Here is a 21,160-nt window from a genome sequence, read left to right as displayed (position 1 = left end):
GAAAGAATAATCTGCCGGCCACCGCCCAATGGACTATCAAAATAACTGACACCACTAAGCGTTTGCTATATCTCACCGGACCCAACTTATGGTCAATTTCTTGTACAAAGGCAGAATAACTTAATAAAAGACGGCACTGAGGTCAATGTGTCTGGTCCGTTAGCTCAGGTCGTAAGTTTGACCCTCACACGGACCAATATTTCTTTTAACTAAATCAACTGGAAAATACCATCTTAAGATTTTTATCTGATTTATCTAATTTCTCTTTTCCTAATTCTTGACCTTTATTTCAATTAAAAACCTGTTTTTATAGATTTTTTTTGATCGCTACAAAACAAAAGGACTAGATCAAATTTACCTTTGTCTATAATTTTACTACATGTAGCTGAAAACCCGGGGAGGGGGGTACTTTAGAAATTTCTGGGTGGGGATGTTCCGCTGGGACCCCAGTTTATAATATCCAGTAGTGGTTTATGATAGTCATCTTTCGACGCTCTTGAGGCTGAGTTGCAAAAATCTGAACTTGCCGATTTCAATTTTTTTATATTTTTGAGTGGCAATTCCTGGTTTCCTTACTTTAGATAAAATCTTCAACCAACTGGTCAGTTTCGTGACAAATGATACTCTATTCTAGACCCAAACGCTCTGGTTTATATACACTATGCTAGAGTAAACTGCTTGAAAACCATACCCTTTACTGCGGCACTTACCTATATAGCCCTATATACGGCAGTATTCCCCCCCTCCCGGGGGCTCGAAAGTACCGGTTTGAAAAATACTGATGCCAACAGAAACACTTGATTAAGCCATATTCTAATATAAAGAGGCTTCATTTTGGTCAGTTACAATTGTTTGCACAAAAATAAAAGAAATTTGTTTTAAAGGGGGAAGGTAATTCACTGTTTCATATGGCATTTGTGACATCACATAAGCCATCGAAGCTTGTTTCATTTCGATGTCGTGTTCATCAATAAAAGAGTATTAAAAGGGCCTTTCCGGGAGTCGAGCCCGGGACCTATCGCAACCTAAGCGAGAATCATTTATTTGAGAAAAGTCTTAACCTACTTCTCTCTATTGAACTGGTACTATATAACACCAGTTATTTGTTGGCTTATTGGCTCAGACAGTTACTATCCAAATTCCCTGGTTTTTCGCTTTTCATGTCATTCGAGCAAGATACAATAATGTAGCAAAAACCTTACGCAAGTTAAAATTTCATCCACACAATTCAACTTGATGAAAATCGTACAAATTCCCTCCATGGAAGTCTCCGTGGCGCAATCGACTAGCGCGTTCGCCTGTTAACCAAAAGGTTGGTGGTTCAAGCCCACCCGGGGACGATTCTTTCTGTTTTCATAATTGTTTTCTATATAGTTAGCATCAAGAGTCCATCCGGTTAGCGTAATTTTCAGTTGTATTGCATGTTAGTAGGTCTTCTCAAACAAACAGCCACTGCGCGGATGTGATGTGAATAAACCGTTATTATCGTGATCGTTATCATTATTGGTTTTTTGACGGTTAAAGGAAATTTGGCCGTAGGTTTTCATAAAAGGGTACAAATTTGTCCATATTTGAATAATCCAATTAGTACTATAATTTGTGCATTCAATATTGGGTCTTTACTCTTGAAATCTTTGTCTTATTAACGTAATTACATCACCTTTATTAGAACCGCGTGCATTAATCGCCTGCTCCCGCGACTAGAAGTTGAAGGACTTGAACATAAGCATACTTTTTGTGATATATTAAAACTTTCCTTTATAAACAGCATATATTGACCCTAGACAATCGTTTAGTTCTTAATAAAGGATATCTGAGACATTTGACGGCTAATATTGGCTTGCTCATTTGACGGTTGACGGTAAAAATATTGCGGCTTTGACGGTTAACGGTTAATGTTTTGGCCATTTGACGGTTAACCCCATTGAGATCCTCTGCCCAACGCTAAAACAAGGATAGCGTTTGTTTTTGTGTTAAATGTCAATTTCAACTTTTGTATTCTCCTACGACAAACCCATCGTTTTAAACTTTTCCATTCTTTTTGTTGTGTTCCAAGGTATTTTAAATGGAGTAATTAATCAATTTCTTTTATACGTTTTGCTAATAAGATTTGGCGAAAAAGAGAGATGATGACATTGACCAATCCATTCCAAGCAATCCATAACCTTAACCCCTATTATCGTATAGCATGATGAGAACATCTTTGAGGGTGAAGAGTATCTTGGCAGGTTGCTTAAACAATTCGCCGGTGTCAGGAGAGGATGAAGAGTGAGCCACGTCATGCATCAAGTGCGCGCGCTAAGTACTAAAATGAACAATGATAGGGCAGATGGCCACTGCTATAGCTTTGCTTGGATTTAACGAGCTTGCTGAACCCTACTTTTCTTTCTAGAAACAGATTTTATTTACAATTATCTCCACATTGTCCAAAAATAAACAGAAAATCAAGGTAGGAAGTTAAATAAAACAAACAAATAAAAAAAATGATATTTGCTAGCAATAAAGATAGAAAGTTAAAAAAAAAAAGGTAGGAAGCCGGCAGTTAAAAAAAAAAATTCAAGATTTCTCTCCACGAGACATCGAATCCTGCCATCTTGTGGCTGCAAGGCGCGTGAAACTATAGCCGCTAAATGCGAACTTGTTCTTTAAGGAACCTCACCAGTTGACTAAATTCACTTAGTAGGCCCACTTAAACAATATTTGGCGGAGAAAAGTTCACTTCAAACTTGGAATTAATACTATGTTTTTCCATGTTGAGATTCGTGTAAATGTTGTTGCACAATGTGTAAACTCATCTGAGAACAGTTGCAGGGCCCCAATGAAGAACACCTTTGATGAAGTATGCGCCCTACTAAACATTTATTATTACGATTATTGTTCTGTGTAGTCTTGTAGTTACCAGTCCAACTCCGCTGATTAATTTTCCGCGTCCCGTCAATAAAGTAAGATCAGGAGCTCATGACCCGGAGCGTCCATCTCCCATGCCAACCCTAGGATTCAACCCTTTGGACCTTTTGAGGTACTTGAACACCCGAAGAAGTATTGAGCTATCTTAGTGCCGCTGGAAATTACCAAGCGTGAAAGTGGACATGTGACCAACTTAGTACTACATGTATTAACAATGTTTTTTTTCTAATTTTTTTTCTTTTTCTTTTTAAAAAATAAACAAATAAACAATAATACATGAGGTTGTCTAATGTAGGGCGCCGTAGCTCAGTTGGTTAGAGCGCCTGTCTAGTAAACAGGAGGTCATGGGTTCAAATCCCATCGGTGCCTTACAGATGTTGCACTTTTTAATTTGTTGTTACTTTTGAAAATTGTTCAACGAAGCTTCACATATTGCACCCCTTTGAATTTTTTTGGTTGTGTTATCCGATGGATTTACTTTGAAGATCTACGCAAGAGTCGAGTGAAAAATTTCAAGAATTATATGGCGAATAAATGACCATTATAATATAGATAGGATCCTGCGCACGCTCTGATTGGTCAAAAACCCATGTTTTATCAGGGTATAAAGCGCTTTTGAAACATTACTTTAATGTAAATAAACGCCCTGGATTACATTTGTCACGTTAGTTCAACGACATTTCTTTGGTCGACTTGTCTCGTTTGATGAATTTATATCAGGAGCCATAATCGGGGACGGAGACCGTAAGCGCGCGCCATTTCTAGTATTGGGGCTGTCCCTATGATATGGGACAATTTTTCTATTTTTAGAAAAAATTCCGCGATCATGTGCAGCACACGTGCGTACATGCTGCGTGGATTTTTGCGGATATAGCGCGAGGAAATGGCGTCCGAAATTCCCGAAATGTTTGATACTCTTGGCCCACAAATCAATACGTTCATGTCTGTTGGAATTTTGTTTCAGCATTTTCGTCGTAAGCTGCTCCAGTTTGAGTGAAGTAAGACAGTGCCGAATTTAGTTGTCCCGCTTTATATCGCTGACCAAGTTGTGTTCTGCTGCTTCTTTTACAAGAGCTCCACATTACTCCACTCTCTCTTTCACATATGTTGAACGAAGATTAACAGCGTTTCCATTACACAGCAAAAAAACAGTTGGATATATTTGGATATAGCACCGTTTCAGGACTTCAAAGTTTCCCTCCTCTTGTCACACGCTTGCGAAGATTTCGCCAGAGTAAAAAAAAGAGAGTAAAGAGAAGAGTAAAAAAAAAAAAAATAATAATAATTGCAAGTTTGAATTTCGGCTGAATTGTAAGCAACGCTTGATGCTTTATCAAGGCCCAATAAGTGACAATAAAGTTTATCTCTGTAGATGCTGCTCAGTTTTGTTTGTGTAAAAACCCAATAAATTGTCTGTTGTCCATGAATAAGAGCGACCGCCGATGCGTGTTTTGCACAGTCAGTAAAACATGACAAATCGGACTTCCCCACTTTCGTGTGAAAACGTACATCGAACTCGTATAATATCTCTAATTTTTTAAATATGTTTAAGGTTGATAAATGTTTCAGAACGCATTAAAAGCTTAGCTTCAAATATGTGAATACCACAGAAATAATCAGCAAAGTTACGATGACGCTTTCTTTAATCAACTGGAATAACGACTTCGATTTTGTTGGTTGAGTTATCAAAACTCCTTGTCTATTTTATTTTCGCAGTGTAAAACTTCACTATGTTAAAGAAATACACATGATGTTAGTAGCCTTTTGGCGTTGGTGAAAATTGTTGCAGCACCTCAGCGCAAAAGACAACGAAAGAAATCTTTGTCAAGATTTGTTGACAATTGAAAACACCGACTCGGATTTGAAGGTGCACGCGCTGCACTATGCAAATGAGCTACTTATGTACGCGTGAGACTTTCCTTTAAAAAACTTTTGCAAACTCGCCAAACAAACAGAAGCAATAAGAAACTATCAAAAACAGAGTTTGGTTATGATTAAGCATTGTTTGGGAAACTCTCAAATGAACTCGATACGAGAGTAAAGAGTTTTCTTTCATAACTTTTCTTTACAGAACAAACGCAAAAGCTTACGCGTTCAACTAGCGCGAGCACATATTATTATTCATTCACAGCGCGAAATTGAAGTCTTGTTTTCGACTCTGAAAAACTCACTTTTTTCATTAGTTTAGAGCATAAAGCTACATATAAGAGCCCTGGATCTAATTGCCTGCCTTATTCCCTGCCATCGCTGTGAAAAATCTGCAAGAGAATCTCGCCTCTCTCACCATTTGTTCAGGCAACGTGACAACATTCACGCGAGAGTCCCCGACATGTGCGTGGATCCGCGCGGATATGTGACGTCAGGATGGCGCAATTTGTTCTAAAAATAGAAAAATTGTCCTATATCATAGTTGCGCGCGGATCCCAAGACTTACGGTCTCCGTCCCCGATTATGGCTCCTGTTTATATTTCTTTCTTCTTTCATTACTGTAAGAGTAGTTCGCTGCAAAGGGGAAGGGGGGCGGGGGGCGGGCTGGGGGTGTGGGCGGATAAATACGATGGACTAGCATCCCATCCATGGAAAAGAAAAATACTCTCAGTTGTTTAATACAGCGGAGACTGGGATTAGATCTGCAGTGTGTGGGCTAGCAAGGCCCATTTGCGGCCATTTAACCTTTCCTTACCATTCCGTGCCAAAGGAGAGCGTCAGTTCTAAAAGATGAAATTAAGCCTTTAACTGCAAGGTTACAATAAAGCAAGTCGCAAAGGAAAGAGTAATTCTTCAACGAATTAAATCTTTGTGTTATCTGTGTTATACAGCAGTTTTGAGAAAGGTTGCGCTACAAAGCGTAAAAGAGTACCGCGCGACAAATATACCGAAAGGTGCTCTGGGTATTGCCTGTTTACCGCTGGTCGATTGAAGTCCACGTTGTTTTAGAGCGACAGCGGAAAATTCTTTAATAGGAGTATTTTCATCTTCTCTGATAGCTAGAGAAAACTAGCCAAATAAAAAGTTTACAAACCGTTATTTGTACAACAATGGTCCGAAAAAAATCTGCCTTCAAAAAGAAGTAAAGCTGTATATTAGCTAGTAAAGTAAAGACTGCTGGAGAATCCGGGTATCGATCCCGGAACCTCTTGCATGCTAAGCGGGCGCTCTACCATTTGAGCTTATTCCCCAAACCGTAAGCATTTGGTTCAATATACAAGTTACTATAACTATTGAAAAACAATGTTAGAGGCATGACTTGGTGATTAGTTTTATTTTTTTTTCTAAATGTACTTAGAATTTCATTTTAGAAAAACAGATAATTTAAGAAATATGTTGCTTTCATTCTAGTTCCTTGATATTCAAGAAAAGCGGGTCCATTTTACTAACAAAAGGCTTTGTTATACAGCCCAAAATTAACCTAATATGGCCATTTTTTAACAATGGCGGCAGCAGCTTAAAAATACTCAAGGGACTTTCAAAATTTCTCGTGCGATACGATTTGAACGATTGCAAAAAGCCAAGTAACGACAAATTCTCCCCGGGGGAGGCATTACGGGTACAATTTGTTGTGTGTAAGTCGTTACCCTGGGGCGGCTGGTAGGGGTCACCATTGCGGCTATCGATGATATCACCATTGTGGTTTAGTTTCTCTGTTGGAAATTTAGTGTGGCTTCAAACTGGAAAAAGAATTGTTCCTCCCTTTCATCCCTCTTAAATTTTCTGATCGTAATGTACAACAGCTGCAAGATGAAGGAAGTGCCTTAAAATATTTGCGGAACTTCGAAGAAAGTTGCCAGGTAATTAAGATTAACTAGAAGTGTGCTGTCCCCTTAAGCTGTTTATATTCATACTGGACCAAAATTCAGTTATGCTCAACAAACGATAAATTTGCCGATTGTTTCACTTTGCTGCATTATTCTCTCGCCCAAAAGATTTCATGTTAGCACTTGCTTTGATTATGGAAGCACTGCAAAGCCGGAGCTAGACCAGATCGACATTTTAAGCCAGTCTTTATCACGGACAACACTCGAGGACGTTTTTCAAAGGCCCCGCTCTTTATATCTGACTTAATTGGCCGCGTCACGGGTAACTTGATTTAAATATTAACAATCTGATGCTCAGCAGACCGTTATAACTTACGACGTATAATGAACTTGTCCGAATGATTCGCCCCTTTCGGCAAAGAATAAAAAGTTTAATCGCTCACAGACCTCTGAATGTTATTCACGTAACAATTCCAAGACGGATAAAATGTTTATAGGGCGTGATTTGTGTTTAGAAATCTTACTGAAAACCCGACTGGAAGAAATATTGGTTGGTAAATTTCGTTGAAGGCACCCTCCATAATTACGCATGTGCTGATGCTTTCAGACTAACAGGGGTAACCACAATGATGGAAAACCACTAGTCGGTCTAAATAAATAGATTTTGCAACATTCAATCTTTCCAAGCTTAAGATCGGCCAGAGGCCTCCTATGAGGGTTCCATGGTTTGCATGAAATACGCGGCAGCGTTAAATGGGTTTGGTGTCCCGGTTCAAGTCCTCCCATGCAACCGATCCTAGAGCATTCCGCTCTAAAGCTTTGCGAAACTGGTGAGTTGCGCCACCACGTAGGTCGGTGAGAAGGGATGTTCCACTGTGGTTTTTTTAGCACTTTATTTAAACAAGGGTTTTACATTCAGTAGCCAGGGTAGTATTCTAAAAGAGCCCTGCGATAAGTAGATTTTAAATACTAGAATATAAAATAGTAGTCGGACGTGATAAAAAAAATGCTATTTAGCATTCTGTTATTGTTGCTGTTGTTTTTGTTGTTTGTATATATTTGAACATTCTGAAACGAACAAACGAAACGCACGTCCGAAAATTTTAGTTTCCGCGTAAAGAGAAATAAGCTCCGTTAATTAATTTGGCTGATTAAACTAAAACCGCATGCCGTTAAGAGCAGCTTCGCCTAAATATCAACTAGACTTGGAAATAGCGAAAAAATCGAATTTCTTCAAACTCGCCCAGAATGAAGCCCTACGGGCACTAGTTACAAAAATATCGTTTTAAGTTCGATAAATCAAAAATTATTTTTTTCCGCAATTTTTTCGTTTCGATGCCCCAAATCGGCCAAAATCCATCGAAAATGAGCGGCATATTCAGAGGCTCGTAAACTCAAAAGCAAAAATCTTCATTACAAACTGATTGCACGTCGTATTTGTACTTCCTTTCTTGTCTATTTAGAGCTAAATAGATCGTGATTTGATTAGAACTTAAATATTTGACGAATTTTTTAAGTTAACGACCCAAGACAGCTTTACAAGAGGTCTACATTTAGCCTATTTTCAAATGCTAAAAAGGCGTTCTGGTACACGGCTTTTCCCGAAATGACTAGTTTGGTCTGAAAGAGCATTGTTTCTTCTTCAAATTACTGAAATAAAATTTTTGGGTAAATAAAATCGTGAGCGCTGAGATAGCGAACCAAATGCAGCACTTCGTCCTGAAAACGTGACCTTTGACCCAAGCGTAACGAAACCAATTACTGCAAGAAAACCCGAAAGAAAAGCAAACGTTCCGTTATTTTGAAACAATTTCTAGTGATATCTCTCCGAAACCATGATTGCAAGAAACTATTTCCAGATATGAAATCTTGCAGGGTCAAAGACGGAGCTAAAGGGCGCATTTTGACACAATAACTTTGTTTGCCGAGAATTGAATTGCAGTCAATTCCAGTGAAATTTGCAAACTTGACGTATGTTAGCCGATACTTACCTGAATATTTATATTAATAGAAGAGTCGTCTTCTTGGATTAACCTTCAAAAGAGGCTGGACCCAGATTTGGAAACCTCTAAAAGAAGAAATGTTTAATATTCCGTGACCTACCCGATGCTATAGATTCCATGCACATGCCAACCGCATGTTTGTCGTAAAACCAACTGAACTCCACTGACAGTTTCCATGGGCAACCCCAAAATAAACAATCCCCAAAAATGTAAAGTGAAATTGGCTGTCTTCATGAACAGTTAGAAGCTAGAGTCAAGTTCTAATGCCTTTAAAAAGTGCTTGATTTTATTTGTTTGCGTCGACTTTGTTCACTACTCTCACGTTCGAAAGCCGCGAATCGGTCACGCCAAAACAGTGGAGACCGTGCAGACTGCAGACACTTGTTTGGGCTTTTCATTGTGACTCCTTCTTTTGGGTCTAGTTACAAAATAGTGTTAAATATATCTGAAAGTTTGTCATTTATCCACAGGCTGCACAAGCGCAGTATTTGACTTTTGATTCAATAGACAAACGCGTACAGGACTTTGTATGGGAAACTTACTCAGTCTGCACGGTCTGCAGTGTTTTGGCGTGACCGATACTACGCAGTATTCGAACGTGACAGTAACGACTGAGTGAACAAAGTAGAATCAAGCTTTTTTAAAAGGTAATGGAACTTGACTCTAGCTTCTAACTGTTCATGAAGACAGCCAATTTCACTTTACATTTTTGGGGATTGTTTATTTTGGGGTTGCCCATGGAAACTGTCAGTGGAGTTCAGTTGGTTTTACGACAAACATGCGGTTGGCATGTGCATGGAATCTATAGCATCGGGTAGGTCACGGAATATTAAACATTTCTTCTTTTAGAGGTTTCCAAATCTGGGTCCAGCCTCTTTTGAAGGTTAATCCAAGAAGACGACTCTTCTATTAATATAAATATTCAGGTAAGTATCGGCTAACATACGTCAAGTTTGCAAATTTCACTGGAATTGACTGCAATTCAATTCTCGGCAAACAAAGTTATTGTGTCAAAATGCGCCCTTTAGCTCCGTCTTTGACCCTGCAAGATTTCATATCTGGAAATAGTTTCTTGCAATCATGGTTTCGGAGAGATATCACTAGAAATTGTTTCAAAATAACGGAACGTTTGCTTTTCTTTCGGGTTTTCTTGCAGTAATTGGTTTCGTTACGCTTGGGTCAAAGGTCACGTTTTCAGGACGAAGTGCTGCATTTGGTTCGCTATCTCAGCGCTCACGATTTTATTTACCCAAAAATTTTATTTCAGTAATTTGAAGAAGAAACAATGCTCTTTCAGACCAAACTAGTCATTTCGGGAAAAGCCGTGTACCAGAACGCCTTTTTAGCATTTGAAAATAGGCTAAATGTAGACCTCTTGTAAAGCTGTCTTGGGTCGTTAACTTAAAAAATTCGTCAAATATTTAAGTTCTAATCAAATCACGATCTATTTAGCTCTAAATAGACAAGAAAGGAAGTACAAATACGACGTGCAATCAGTTTGTAATGAAGATTTTTGCTTTTGAGTTTACGAGCCTCTGAATATGCCGCTCATTTTCGATGGATTTTGGCCGATTTGGGGCATCGAAACGAAAAAATTGCGGAAAAAAATAATTTTTGATTTATCGAACTTAAAACGATATTTTTGTAACTAGTGCCCGTAGGGCTTCATTCTGGGCGAGTTTGAAGAAATTCGATTTTTTCGCTATTTCCAAGTCTAGTTGATATTTAGGCGAAGCTGCTCTTAAGTATCAGAGTCCTGGCTTCCCTTGATACGCCGCACATGAGGTACCCAGGCCACGATTTTTCCTGACACGCCGCAACGTACGTATCAGGAACATGGCACTCTGGGACACGTCACGTTTCTTGACACATCACGTTCTGATCTCGGACTCGTCGAGTGTCGAGGAATTTCACGGCCACGTAAATTCCACGAAATTACTCATTTCACGCAATGAAAACTACCGAGCGAAAAACAACTCAAAACTTAGCACAGTTCACGCTTTTTTTAAGGCAAACAGAAAGGCATAGGAACTTGAAAAATAGGAAGCACAAAAACTGGATGCGCGTTACAGAAGTGTTCGAAATAAGCTTAATGTTGAACTTGTTGTGAACGATCATCTCCGCTTTCCACAGGCAACGAAAAAAAAATCCGAAGAAAGTCTACGATCAGTTGGCAATATTTTGCTTGCACTAATGATTACTGGGTTGCGTAAACTTTTGCTCTTTCGGAGGCCGCTTTTTTTTTTTTTTTTTTTTCACTTTTAAATTAGGTAAAAACAACGCATCTTAATTCGTTAATCGGCTTTTAGAAATCGCACTTGTTTCTTTTCTTTTGGCTTACGCTACCTGCTTCGGATGCGACAAACAAAGAAACGAACTGTCGTGCACAATGACCGCTTTTTCTCTTGCCTGATATTATCACAACGATAAAATAAGTCAAAAAATTTATGAAGGCCAAATTTATTAACACAGAAATGTATTACATAAATCACTCCTCCTCACCTTCTCTTCTTGTCCCGGCCGTTTAAGTTTAAGTTTAAGTTTAAGTTTAATATTACTTTGTCATGCTAGCACAAGTGAATAAATCATTTTATCTTTTGCCAAATTAAATCGATATAAAAGCGAACATTGCCAATCAAACTTGTAAGCTAATGCTTATTCCAAACGTCGTGCTACTGCAGTGACGAACTCAAATAAATTTGACCCAGTAGTGGTATGACAAAATAACGCCAGTGGATTCAAACGTCGAATTGAATTCAGTCGCCGAAGATGGGAAGAAGTTTGCCTTGCTGAAGACCATTTTAAATGATAGAAAGCAACGGCAGCTGATAACAGGCTATGAATTCAGTTCGGCCCTACAAGAGCACGCCGTTTGAAGCCAAGTCGCATGCCCGCAAGTAGCACTGAAAGGCTAATCTAGGCGGGCCATGCCTTAATAGCCGATTACAAAAATATACGTTGTGCAACTGCCGTGCTTAAGTTAAATTAAGTTCTTGAATTTCGTTCGGCACGGCAGTAGCACGACGTTTGGAATAGGCCTAAAGCTCTTACTTTATTGGTGAGAGTCTGGCCGATACTCATACAGCCGGTCAAGTGTCCCTTTGGGCTGCCCCGATGGAAATTGATCTTGTGATAACAAAAATTACACTCTTCACACCCTCAAGGTAGCTAATTACTCATGCCGACAATTTTTCCGATGATCACAGGTTTTCTCGCTAAGCTTCCGAAAAAGAACTCGGCGCTTCTAATAAGAAAAGGGCTATTGTTTAGGTTTAACAAAAGGGCTATTGTTTATGTTAAATCACCAAAATGGACCAAAATGGACCGGCTGATATTAGTAAGTAAGTAAGTAAGTAAGTAAGTAAGTAACAACTTTATTTACAGAGGGTAACACATAACAGTGAAAAAAACTGACGAACCAGTGGCCCTCTATCCTAAGTTAAAAATAAAAAACTATGACATGATTATAAAATAAATGGGAAACAACTTCTAACAGATAATTTCGGGATAACTATATTTCAACAAAAATGTCCTCATCATTTGAGAAAGTACGTTAACAATATATACATACATCTTAAAGAATAAAACGAAATCAGTTTGAACAAAGCCAATAAGCGGGTGCTGTTCCTCATTAGGCCAAACTTTTGACAACGTTCCTGTACAAAGGCAGTAGTATTTAATAAAAAACGGCACAAGGATAATGTGTCTGGTCCGTGAGCTCAGTCGGTAGAGCTTGGTGCTGATAACGCCAAGGTCGTGAGTTCGACCCTCACACGGACCAACTTTTCCTTTTAAGTAAACCAGCTGGAAAATACTATTTTAAGATTTCTAACTGACTATACTCTGATTTCTCTTTTCCTGTATTTGTTTTGATTAGTTTATTCCCCGTCACCGGTTTAAAACAAGAGGACTAGATCAAAATTACTTTAGATTAATATTTTCCTAGAAGTCGTTGGAAATGTTTCCCGGCCAACAGAAACAGTTGGTTAAGTGATATTTTAATCTAGGGTTTTATGGTAGTCAGTTGGAATTGTCTGCAAAAAAAGGAGGCAGGTGTTCCGTTGTTTCATATGGTCGTTGTAACGTCACAAAAACCATCGTAATATTGCCTGCTTCGTTATTATGTTGTGTTCATGATCACTGACAAAAGAGTGTTACAAAGGGCCTTTCCGGGAGTCGAACCGGCACCTCTCGCAACGCACCCAAAGCGAGAATCATGCCACTAGACCAACAGGCCAAACATGGTTGAACGTCATTTAACAAAGGTCTTAAGAGTGCCTGCCTGTAAAAATCAGACAAATTCTTAATTTCGCGGCAAGGGTCGAAAATTCGATTTCGCTCATATTTTCATGGTAGATAGGCTAGAGCATGACAAAAACTACTGGATAGTTTTCTTGGCAAAACATCCTTTTATTTCAAAGAAATATGCAAATTGCCAAATTCCGTTAAAATCGTCATTTGACGCACCATTTTATTAAGCAAGTTTGAGAGCCTCGCATGCAAGACCGCGTCATTCTTCCGTCTTTAAAACACTCAAATATTTTTATGCAGTGTTTAAATGTGTACTGGGTTGGTTTTAGGGAATGTTGCGTTGTCTTTTTGGGTGCAAAATAATTAAATTTCGAAGACATGTATCTCATTCACTTAAAAGTACTTCGTGTATAGAATTAATTTTCACCATGTGCGAAACCTTCAAATGGATTAAGCTTCTGGTGGTTGAATCGCAGAAGGATGATCTACAGATTCCTGTAAAAATTTCTTTGGGCAAATGATTGTGAGCGACGCGAGAGCTTTTCAAAGTACGTCAAAAATGCACACATTTGACCATCCGTCGTCAAATTTCAATTTACGGTTAGACGTATATTTTAGCATGCGCCACATGACTTGACCTATAATAAGTTGAAATAGACACAGAGCTGATAATTTCGAAATGTTCTAACCTTATTTGTTGCAAAAGGCAGGTCCAAAGCCGATTTGACGTGTTTCTAGTCGATCTCTCACCATTCGTCGCACATAAAGCAGAAGTTTGCTTTTGTCTACACAAGGTTAATGTCCGATTTACATTGCCAACTGTCAACCTGTTATTGGTCGAATATCATGAATCTGTGACCATCTTTCTGCGCATATGAACATCACTGCATCTAAGTCAAAAACGGTTGAGTCATTTGTAGATAGTTGCTTGCTTTGGACTGCGCCAAAATAATACGTTTGATCGATTGCTGACCATTGTTGATAAGCGTGTCGGCGCAGCCGCAATCTTACAGCCGTTATTTATTCGTCACGCAATGCTGTCACGGCATATGCTGCACATTTTGATCTATCATTGTATAGAGTACTCTCAGGATAAATGAAACAATTTAATAATTATTCATCTGTTTATTCATATGTATAATAACATGCGTATATTTATATAATCGTATTCTATAGTGTACGTGGCCTAGGTCCAAATCACGTTTGTTGTAAGTTTTGATGTTTCAGACAACAGCTGATAAAGCTAGTGCCTGTACTCACTAGAATTTTAAAAAAATCGCTATGAAACAAATTATAGATCAATGAAGCAAGAACTAGCTGAAATAAAAATAGAAAATCGCAACGTGTCTAATTCGTGAGAAAAACAGACTAAATTTAATTAGTAATTACGTGAGTAAATAGTCCTGGCCAGGCCATTTTATTTGGCGTATTTTGTTTGCCTTGTGGCGAGGCATTGGTATGTTTGTAACAGGAAATAGAGGACTGTTGTCAATACAGTCCAAAATTATTGTCAGTAAAATATTGCAAATAAAACACCTATTGACCGGTTACCTCCGCGGCCACCATTTGGTCGTTCCGATAAGGGTTTCATTATTGTCTTTACCCCTATTAAGCGGCCACCCAAAATTTAAAAACTTTGTTTTGGAAAGGGCGATGGCAGATAAGAGTCTGAAATTGAAGGTGTATGACGAGTGATAATTCAAATACACGTCGATCATGATTATCTTGAATTGACTCCATGTTCACCAAGAAATTTATAACCCGATAGTGAAAAATTAAATATTCAAGGTACACCAACCTCTATTTAAGCGGCTAGCCCCATTAAGCGGTCACCACCCATTTCCCCGGGGGTAGCCCACTGTATTACATGTAAACTAAAAATAATTGCACAGCGCGAAAAGACCTAGGTATGAGTTTAGCGTTACAGTATTACGCAGGGCATGTAGGTAGCGGTGGTCGAGTGAAAGATAACAACAGGGGTAATGGTAAACTATTCATTCTTCTCATTTCTTAATTTAATCTCTTCCTACTCAACACGATTGTGTCCTCCCAGTCTCACAGTCTTACGGAGCCTTATGTATTGGGATAGAAATTGTCCTACCCCTACCCCCTCAAATGGGATGACAGCATTGCGTGACGAACAAGGAACCGCTGCAAGCAAGAATTCAAGCCATCAAACCATGACTATCAAAACGTAATATTTTGGTGCAGTGCAAAGCAAGCAACTATCTACAAATGACTTAGCCGTTTTTGACTTAGATGCAGTGGTGATCATATGTGTCGAAAGAGGGTCACAGATTCATGGTATTCGACCATTAAATAAGTTGACAGTTGGCGGTGTATATCGGACGTTGTGTAAACAAAAGCAAACTTCTGCTTTACGTGCGACGAATGGTGAGAGAAACACGTCAAATCGGCTTTGGACCTGCCTTTTACAGCACATGAGGTAAGAGCATTTCGAAATTATCAGCTCTGTGTCTATTTCAACTTAACATTGGTCAAGTCATGTGGCGCATGCTAAAATATACGTCTAACCCGTAAATTGAAATTTGATGAGGGAATGGTCAAATATTTGCATTTTTGACGTACTTCGAAAAGCTCTCGCGTCGCTCACAATCATTTGCCCAAAGAAATTTTTACAGGAATCTGTAGATCATCCTTCTGCGATTCAACCACCAGAAGCTTAATCCATTTGAAGGTTTCGCACATGGTGAAAATTAATTCTATACACGAAGTACTTTTAAGTGAATGAAATACATGTCTTCGAAATTTAATTATTTTGCACCCAAAAAGACAACGCAACATTCCCTAAAACCAACCCAGTACACATTGAAACATTGCACAAAAATATTCGAGTGTTTTAAAGACGGAAGATTGATGCGGTCTTGCATGCGAGGCTCTCAAACTTGTTTAATAAAATGGTGCGTCAAATGACGATTTTAACGGAATTTGGCAATTTGCATTTTTTTTTGAAATGAAAGGATGTTTTGCCAAAAAAAACTATCCAGTAGTTTTTGTCATGCCCTAGCCTATCTACCATGAAAATATGAGCGCAATCGAATTTTCGACCCTTGCCGAGTTATTTTCCATTTTTATGGACAGGGACTCTTAATCTACTTCTCTCTGTCGAACTGGTTCTATAACACCTGTTTTGTGTTGTCTCATTGGCCAAGACAGTTACTACCCAACTCCCCCGGTTTTTCGCTTTTTACGAGCAAGATACAATAATGTAACAGAAACCTTACGCAAGTTAAAATTTCTTCCACAAAATTTGATGAAAATTGTTCAAAATGTTTTGATGGAAGTCTCCGTGGCGCAATCGGTTAGCGCGTTCGGCTGTTAACCGAAAGGTTGGTGGTTCAAGCCCACCCGGGGACGGTTCTCTTTGTTTTGATAATTATTTTCTATATAGTTAGCTTCAGGATTCCATCCATCCATCCTGTTAGCGTAATTTTTAGTTGTATTGCATGTAAGAAGGTCTATTCAAACAAACAGCCACTGCGCGGATGTGATGTGAATAAACCGTTATTATCGTGATCGTTATCATTATTGGTTTTTTGACGGTTGGAGCAAATTTGGCTGTAATTTTTCATAAAAGGGTAAAAATATGCCCGTATCTGAGTAATCCAATTAGTCCTATAATTTGTGCATTACTTATGGCTTCTTTAATCTTCGACTGTTTGTCTAATTAACGTAATTACATCACCTCACCGCTGCGCGCATTAATCTTCCGCTCCCATAACTAGAAGTTGAAAGACTTGAGCATAAGTGTATCTTTTTGTGGTGTATTAACGTTCATTTCTAAACAGCATAAATTTTCCATAGTCAATCGTTTAGTTCTTGATTAAGGATATCTGAGACATTTGACGGCTAATATTAGCTTGCTCAATTGACGGTTGACGGTTAATTTTTTTGGCACTGAGATTCTCTGGTAACGCTAAAACAAGGATAGCATCGTTTTTGAAAAACTTCAATATTGAGCATCGTCAGAAGTAGGCAAATGTTCAACTGTTTGCTGTACTTCGTAGACTTATTTTTTCTGTCTTCCTGATCAAAAAACTAGAAACTACCAGTTCCAGATTAGCAGACCACAGAGTATGGCAGCTTTCATTCGTAGCCGGTTTCCGTAGTGTAGTGGTTATCACGTCCGCTTAACACGCGGAAGGTCGCCGGTTCGAGCCCGGCCGGAAACATATGATTTTTTTTCCTATGAGACTATATCTTGCTACCCAACTCTAGCCAGCTCTTACAAAATTTTCGGTCAGCGAAAACAAAACAAACGGAAAAAAACGAAAGGTGTTGACGTAACTGGGCTCCATCAATCTTTTATCCTTTGGCAATTTCATAGGCTATCTTTAAAACGAGGAACGGGGAATCGGGGAATCGGGGAATCGGGGAATCGGGGAATCGGGGAATCGGGGAATCGGGGAATCGGGGAATCGGGGAATCGGGGAATCGGGGAATCGGGGAATCGGGGAATCGGGGAATCGGGGAATCGGGGAATCGGGGAATCGGGGAATCGGGGAATCGGGGAATCGGGGAATCGGGGAATCGGGGAATCGGGGAATCGGGGAATCGGGGAATCGGGGAATCGGGGAATCGGGAAATCGGGAAATCGGGGAATCGGGGAATCGGGGAATCGGGAAATCGGGGAATCGGAGAACGGGGAACGGGGAACGGGGAGCGGGGAGCGGGGAGCGGGGAGTGGGGAGCGGGGAGCGGGGAGCGGGGAGCGGGGCACGGGGCACGGGGCACGGGGAATGGGGAACGGAATGTTTAAAAGCGGGAATCTTTAAAAGCGGGAATCTTTAAAATGAGGAATCTTTAAAAGCGGGAATCTTTAAAATGAGGAATCTTTAAAAGCGGGAATCTTTAAAATGGGGAATCTTTAAAAGCGGGAATCTTTAAAATGGGGAATCTTTAAAATGGGGAATCTTTAAAATGGGGAATCTTTAAAAGCGGGAATCTTTAAAATGGGGAATCTTTAAAAGCGGGAATCTTTAAGATGGGGAATCTTTAAAAGCAGGAATCTTTAAAATGGGGAATCTTTATTAAAAGTGGGTGATTTCTTGTCAACCACTGTTTTGACTTTCCGTCCTTGTTCCTGGTTTTTGTGATAAAAATGGCTTCATACGACCCTTGCCCTATCACATCTTGTTCGCCGAGATCATTCCACTTAAACTGTGGAAGACCTTCAAAGCGACCGATTCTTTCCTCTTTAAAGTGAATGCAATGGGCACTTTGAAATTGTCTTCGCATGACTGCATGGCGTAGAAAGAGGTATCATTAAGCACGCAATGACGGATTATACGCGAAATTCGCCGTCACATCGTTCGTGCATCGAGCATCGAATTGCTTTATTGCCGCTTTTCAGTGTCATGCTATTCAAAATAAGCAAAATAAAAATCAAAACAGTTCAAATGATAAAGTCCAGAATCTTGAAGAGAAAGAAGGTAAATATACGAAGTCTTTCGCTAAGATTCAGGTCACAGCAATGTTTCTTACGCAAGACATGTGGAGAATTTTTTTACCCAAATTTATAGAGATTTTGATGGAGACGCCATGCTGGCGCCCATCCGGATGGAAACCAACAGAAACATCTGTCACTGACTTTTGCTACAAAAGCGTGAATTTATCTCTTCAGGAACTCAAAAACATTTTAAAAATAATACTTTTTTTAATACATGAACTGTTCAGATAGCCAAATTCCCCGAAATAAGTCACTCTTTTAACCAACATGAGAGCTTTCTTGCCCGTCATGTAAATGCCGCGTCACGCAAAAGATTAGAAATTCAAGCGCAGTCTATTACAAAACCAAGAACCCACTTGGAGCAAAAATTTGTATGACTATTAGTTTTCAGCTGCTCTTACACATCATGAAAGTAAAATCTCAGGATGATTGATAGTTTTGTAGTTTGAATTTTAGCGACGTGATGTGAGGGGACTGTTGATTTATCGATTAAACAATCAAAAACGTGTTTTCCCTACCATATATTTGTCGTTAAGTCGTAAGTCCTTCCATTAGCACATGATAAGGCTACGACAAATATCCATCGCTGCGAAACTAAACGTCACAGTCCGGAGTTAAGATAAATCCAGGCGGTTAGATTCTTTGGTCGGTCTAGCGGATCTCAGAGTGAGAATCGAGATTTGAACCGCTCCACTATCCCGCTAAACCGATGTGCTTTAATAGCGTGCAATAAAATTACAATGAATAAATTCCACAACTGTCTCTGTACCTGTTGAGTTGATACATGTGAGAGAATAAATAGCTTCCGGTGGGAAACTGAGAGATTCTCGTTCACTTTTCAGTAAAGATTAACGCTATTAAATATTCCCCACTTTAAAGATTCCCCGTTTTAAAGATTCCCGCTTTTAAAGATTCCCCGTTTTAAAGATTCCCGCTTTTAAAGATTCCCCGTTTTAAAGATTCCCGCTTTTAAAGATTCCCCGTTTTAAAGATTCCCGCTTTTAAAGATTCCCCATTTTAAAGATTCCCACTTTTAAAGATTCCCCATTTTAAAGATTCCCGCTTTTAAAGATTCCTCATTTTAAAGATTCCCGCTTTTAGAGATTCCCCATTTTAAAGATTCCCGCTTTTAAAGATTCCTCATTTTAAAGATTCTCGCTTTTAAAGATTCCCCGTTTTAAAGATTCCCGCTTTTAAAGATTCCCCGTTTTAAAGATTCCCGCTTTTAAAGATTCCCCGTTTTAAAGATTCCCGCTTTTAAAGATTCCCGCTTTTAAAGATTCCTCATTTTAAAGATTCCCCGTTCCCCGTTCCCCGTTCCCCATTCTCATTTCCCGATTCCCCGTTCCCTGTTTTAAAGATAGCCCAATTTCATATTAGCATCGATACCTTAAATAACGGTATCGAGCTATGATCTTAATGAAGCTTATGTTATTGATTGTTAGTGGGTTGGTAACCAGAAATGTACGAGTTTTAGTCGGAGAAACCAAAAATCTATTGGCAATTAGTTGACGGTTGACTAGAATTTTTGTGTCAAATGTCAATTTCAACTTTCATATTCTCCAACGACAAAATCATCGATTTATACTTTTCTATTCTCTTTGTTGTGTTCCAGGGTATTTTAAATGGAGTAATTAATCAATTTCTTTTATACGTTTTGCTGATAAGATTTGGCGAAACAGAAAGATGATGACATCGACCCAATCCATACCAAACAACCCATAACTTTAACCTCTATTATGTAAAGCATGATGGGAACATCTTTGAGGGTGTAAAGTATTTGCGTTCGAAGGACGCAAACCTAATTTTGGCCTGTGGCTTTCCAGAGTTGGTTGCCTTGTGCACGGTTATATGCAGAAAAACTCCACATTCCTGTAAGGACACCAAAATGGCCACCCCGCTTAATTTTTGCAGGGGCATGTCACGGCCAGTAAACTGGTGCCGTTTAATACTGAGATATGTGATTACATGTGATAAGACATGTGGCGAACATATGAGCATGGAGGCAGGCCATGCGAGCTCGACTTTGCGCTGCTTTCTTTGACTTCTTTCCATTCAGGCGCCGTGAGCTTCGCTATTTTGTGCTCTCAGCGTTGGATCTTAGTGAATATAAACGCTTCGATGGTAGCATTTATCGAAATATGAGGGCATTGTCCTTGTTTATTTTGTATGCTTGGAATGTTAATTGTGGGAAACCAGCTATATTTTGATTGCGTTTGTTGATTAGTTCCGGTCGCGACAGATACATGTAGCTCAATCTTTATCCGGTCAAATATTGTTTGGAATGGGCGGGGAAAGATTCTTAAGAGTGTGCCTGAACCGAGGAACCGCAAATTATGTAAATACTGTTTACTTTATTCATCAGGAGAAATACTCGAATGAGTCGCACGGGGTTTGTTTACGCTGACGATAAGCGGGCACACGTTTGCAAATGCTTGCTTATATTTGTGCTTCCAGCTTAGAATAATGTATATAAAATACACATTTTCAAATTAACCATTACGCTTAAACGTTACCAGTTAATGTGAGAATATGAAGCACAAAATTTGAGTCTACGGAAACTGGCGCTGTCACGCAACGAATCAAGAAATTATAGTTAGTACAGGCAAGGACTTTGACACTATGATATATCTGTCTGTAAAACCTCGGTTGTCGATGAAAAACGTTGATTTAAGCAATAGACAGAGGTTGAAAGTTAGTTAGTGAAACCATTTATTTAAGGTATATATATTAAAGTGAAGGCGTCCGAGTCGAACGCATTCTCATAATCTTTG

At 39.2% G+C, this 21,160-nt stretch overlaps 1 long non-coding RNA gene and 4 other non-coding genes across 5 annotated transcripts; all 5 read left to right on the top strand.

Annotated features, from left to right (window-relative positions):
* Positions 1-3,202: 3,202 nt before the first annotated feature.
* Trnat-agu (transfer RNA threonine (anticodon AGU)) lies at positions 3,203-3,276 on the top strand. The gene has a single exon. It is a non-coding gene; the product is annotated as a tRNA-Thr (tRNA).
* A 4,563-nt stretch (positions 3,277-7,839) lies between these two features.
* LOC149103045 (uncharacterized) lies at positions 7,840-9,921 on the top strand. The gene is made up of 2 exons (XR_016202105.1): positions 7,840-9,312; positions 9,515-9,921. It is a non-coding gene; the product is annotated as an uncharacterized LOC149103045 (long non-coding RNA).
* A 2,452-nt stretch (positions 9,922-12,373) lies between these two features.
* Trnai-gau (transfer RNA isoleucine (anticodon GAU)) lies at positions 12,374-12,446 on the top strand. The gene has a single exon. It is a non-coding gene; the product is annotated as a tRNA-Ile (tRNA).
* A 3,774-nt stretch (positions 12,447-16,220) lies between these two features.
* Trnan-guu (transfer RNA asparagine (anticodon GUU)) lies at positions 16,221-16,294 on the top strand. The gene has a single exon. It is a non-coding gene; the product is annotated as a tRNA-Asn (tRNA).
* Positions 16,295-17,036: 742 nt separating this feature from the next.
* Trnav-aac (transfer RNA valine (anticodon AAC)) lies at positions 17,037-17,109 on the top strand. The gene has a single exon. It is a non-coding gene; the product is annotated as a tRNA-Val (tRNA).
* The last annotated feature ends 4,051 nt before the right edge of the window (positions 17,110-21,160 follow it).

Source organism: Orbicella faveolata, unplaced genomic scaffold (assembly GCF_042242905.1).
Source record: "Orbicella faveolata isolate gen_17 unplaced genomic scaffold, um_ofav_v1 contig_35, whole genome shotgun sequence".
In the NCBI taxonomy this organism is placed as follows: domain Eukaryota; kingdom Metazoa; phylum Cnidaria; class Anthozoa; order Scleractinia; family Merulinidae; genus Orbicella; species Orbicella faveolata.
Note: the sequence above shows the minus strand (reverse complement) of the source record. Positions and strands in the feature narration are given on the sequence as shown.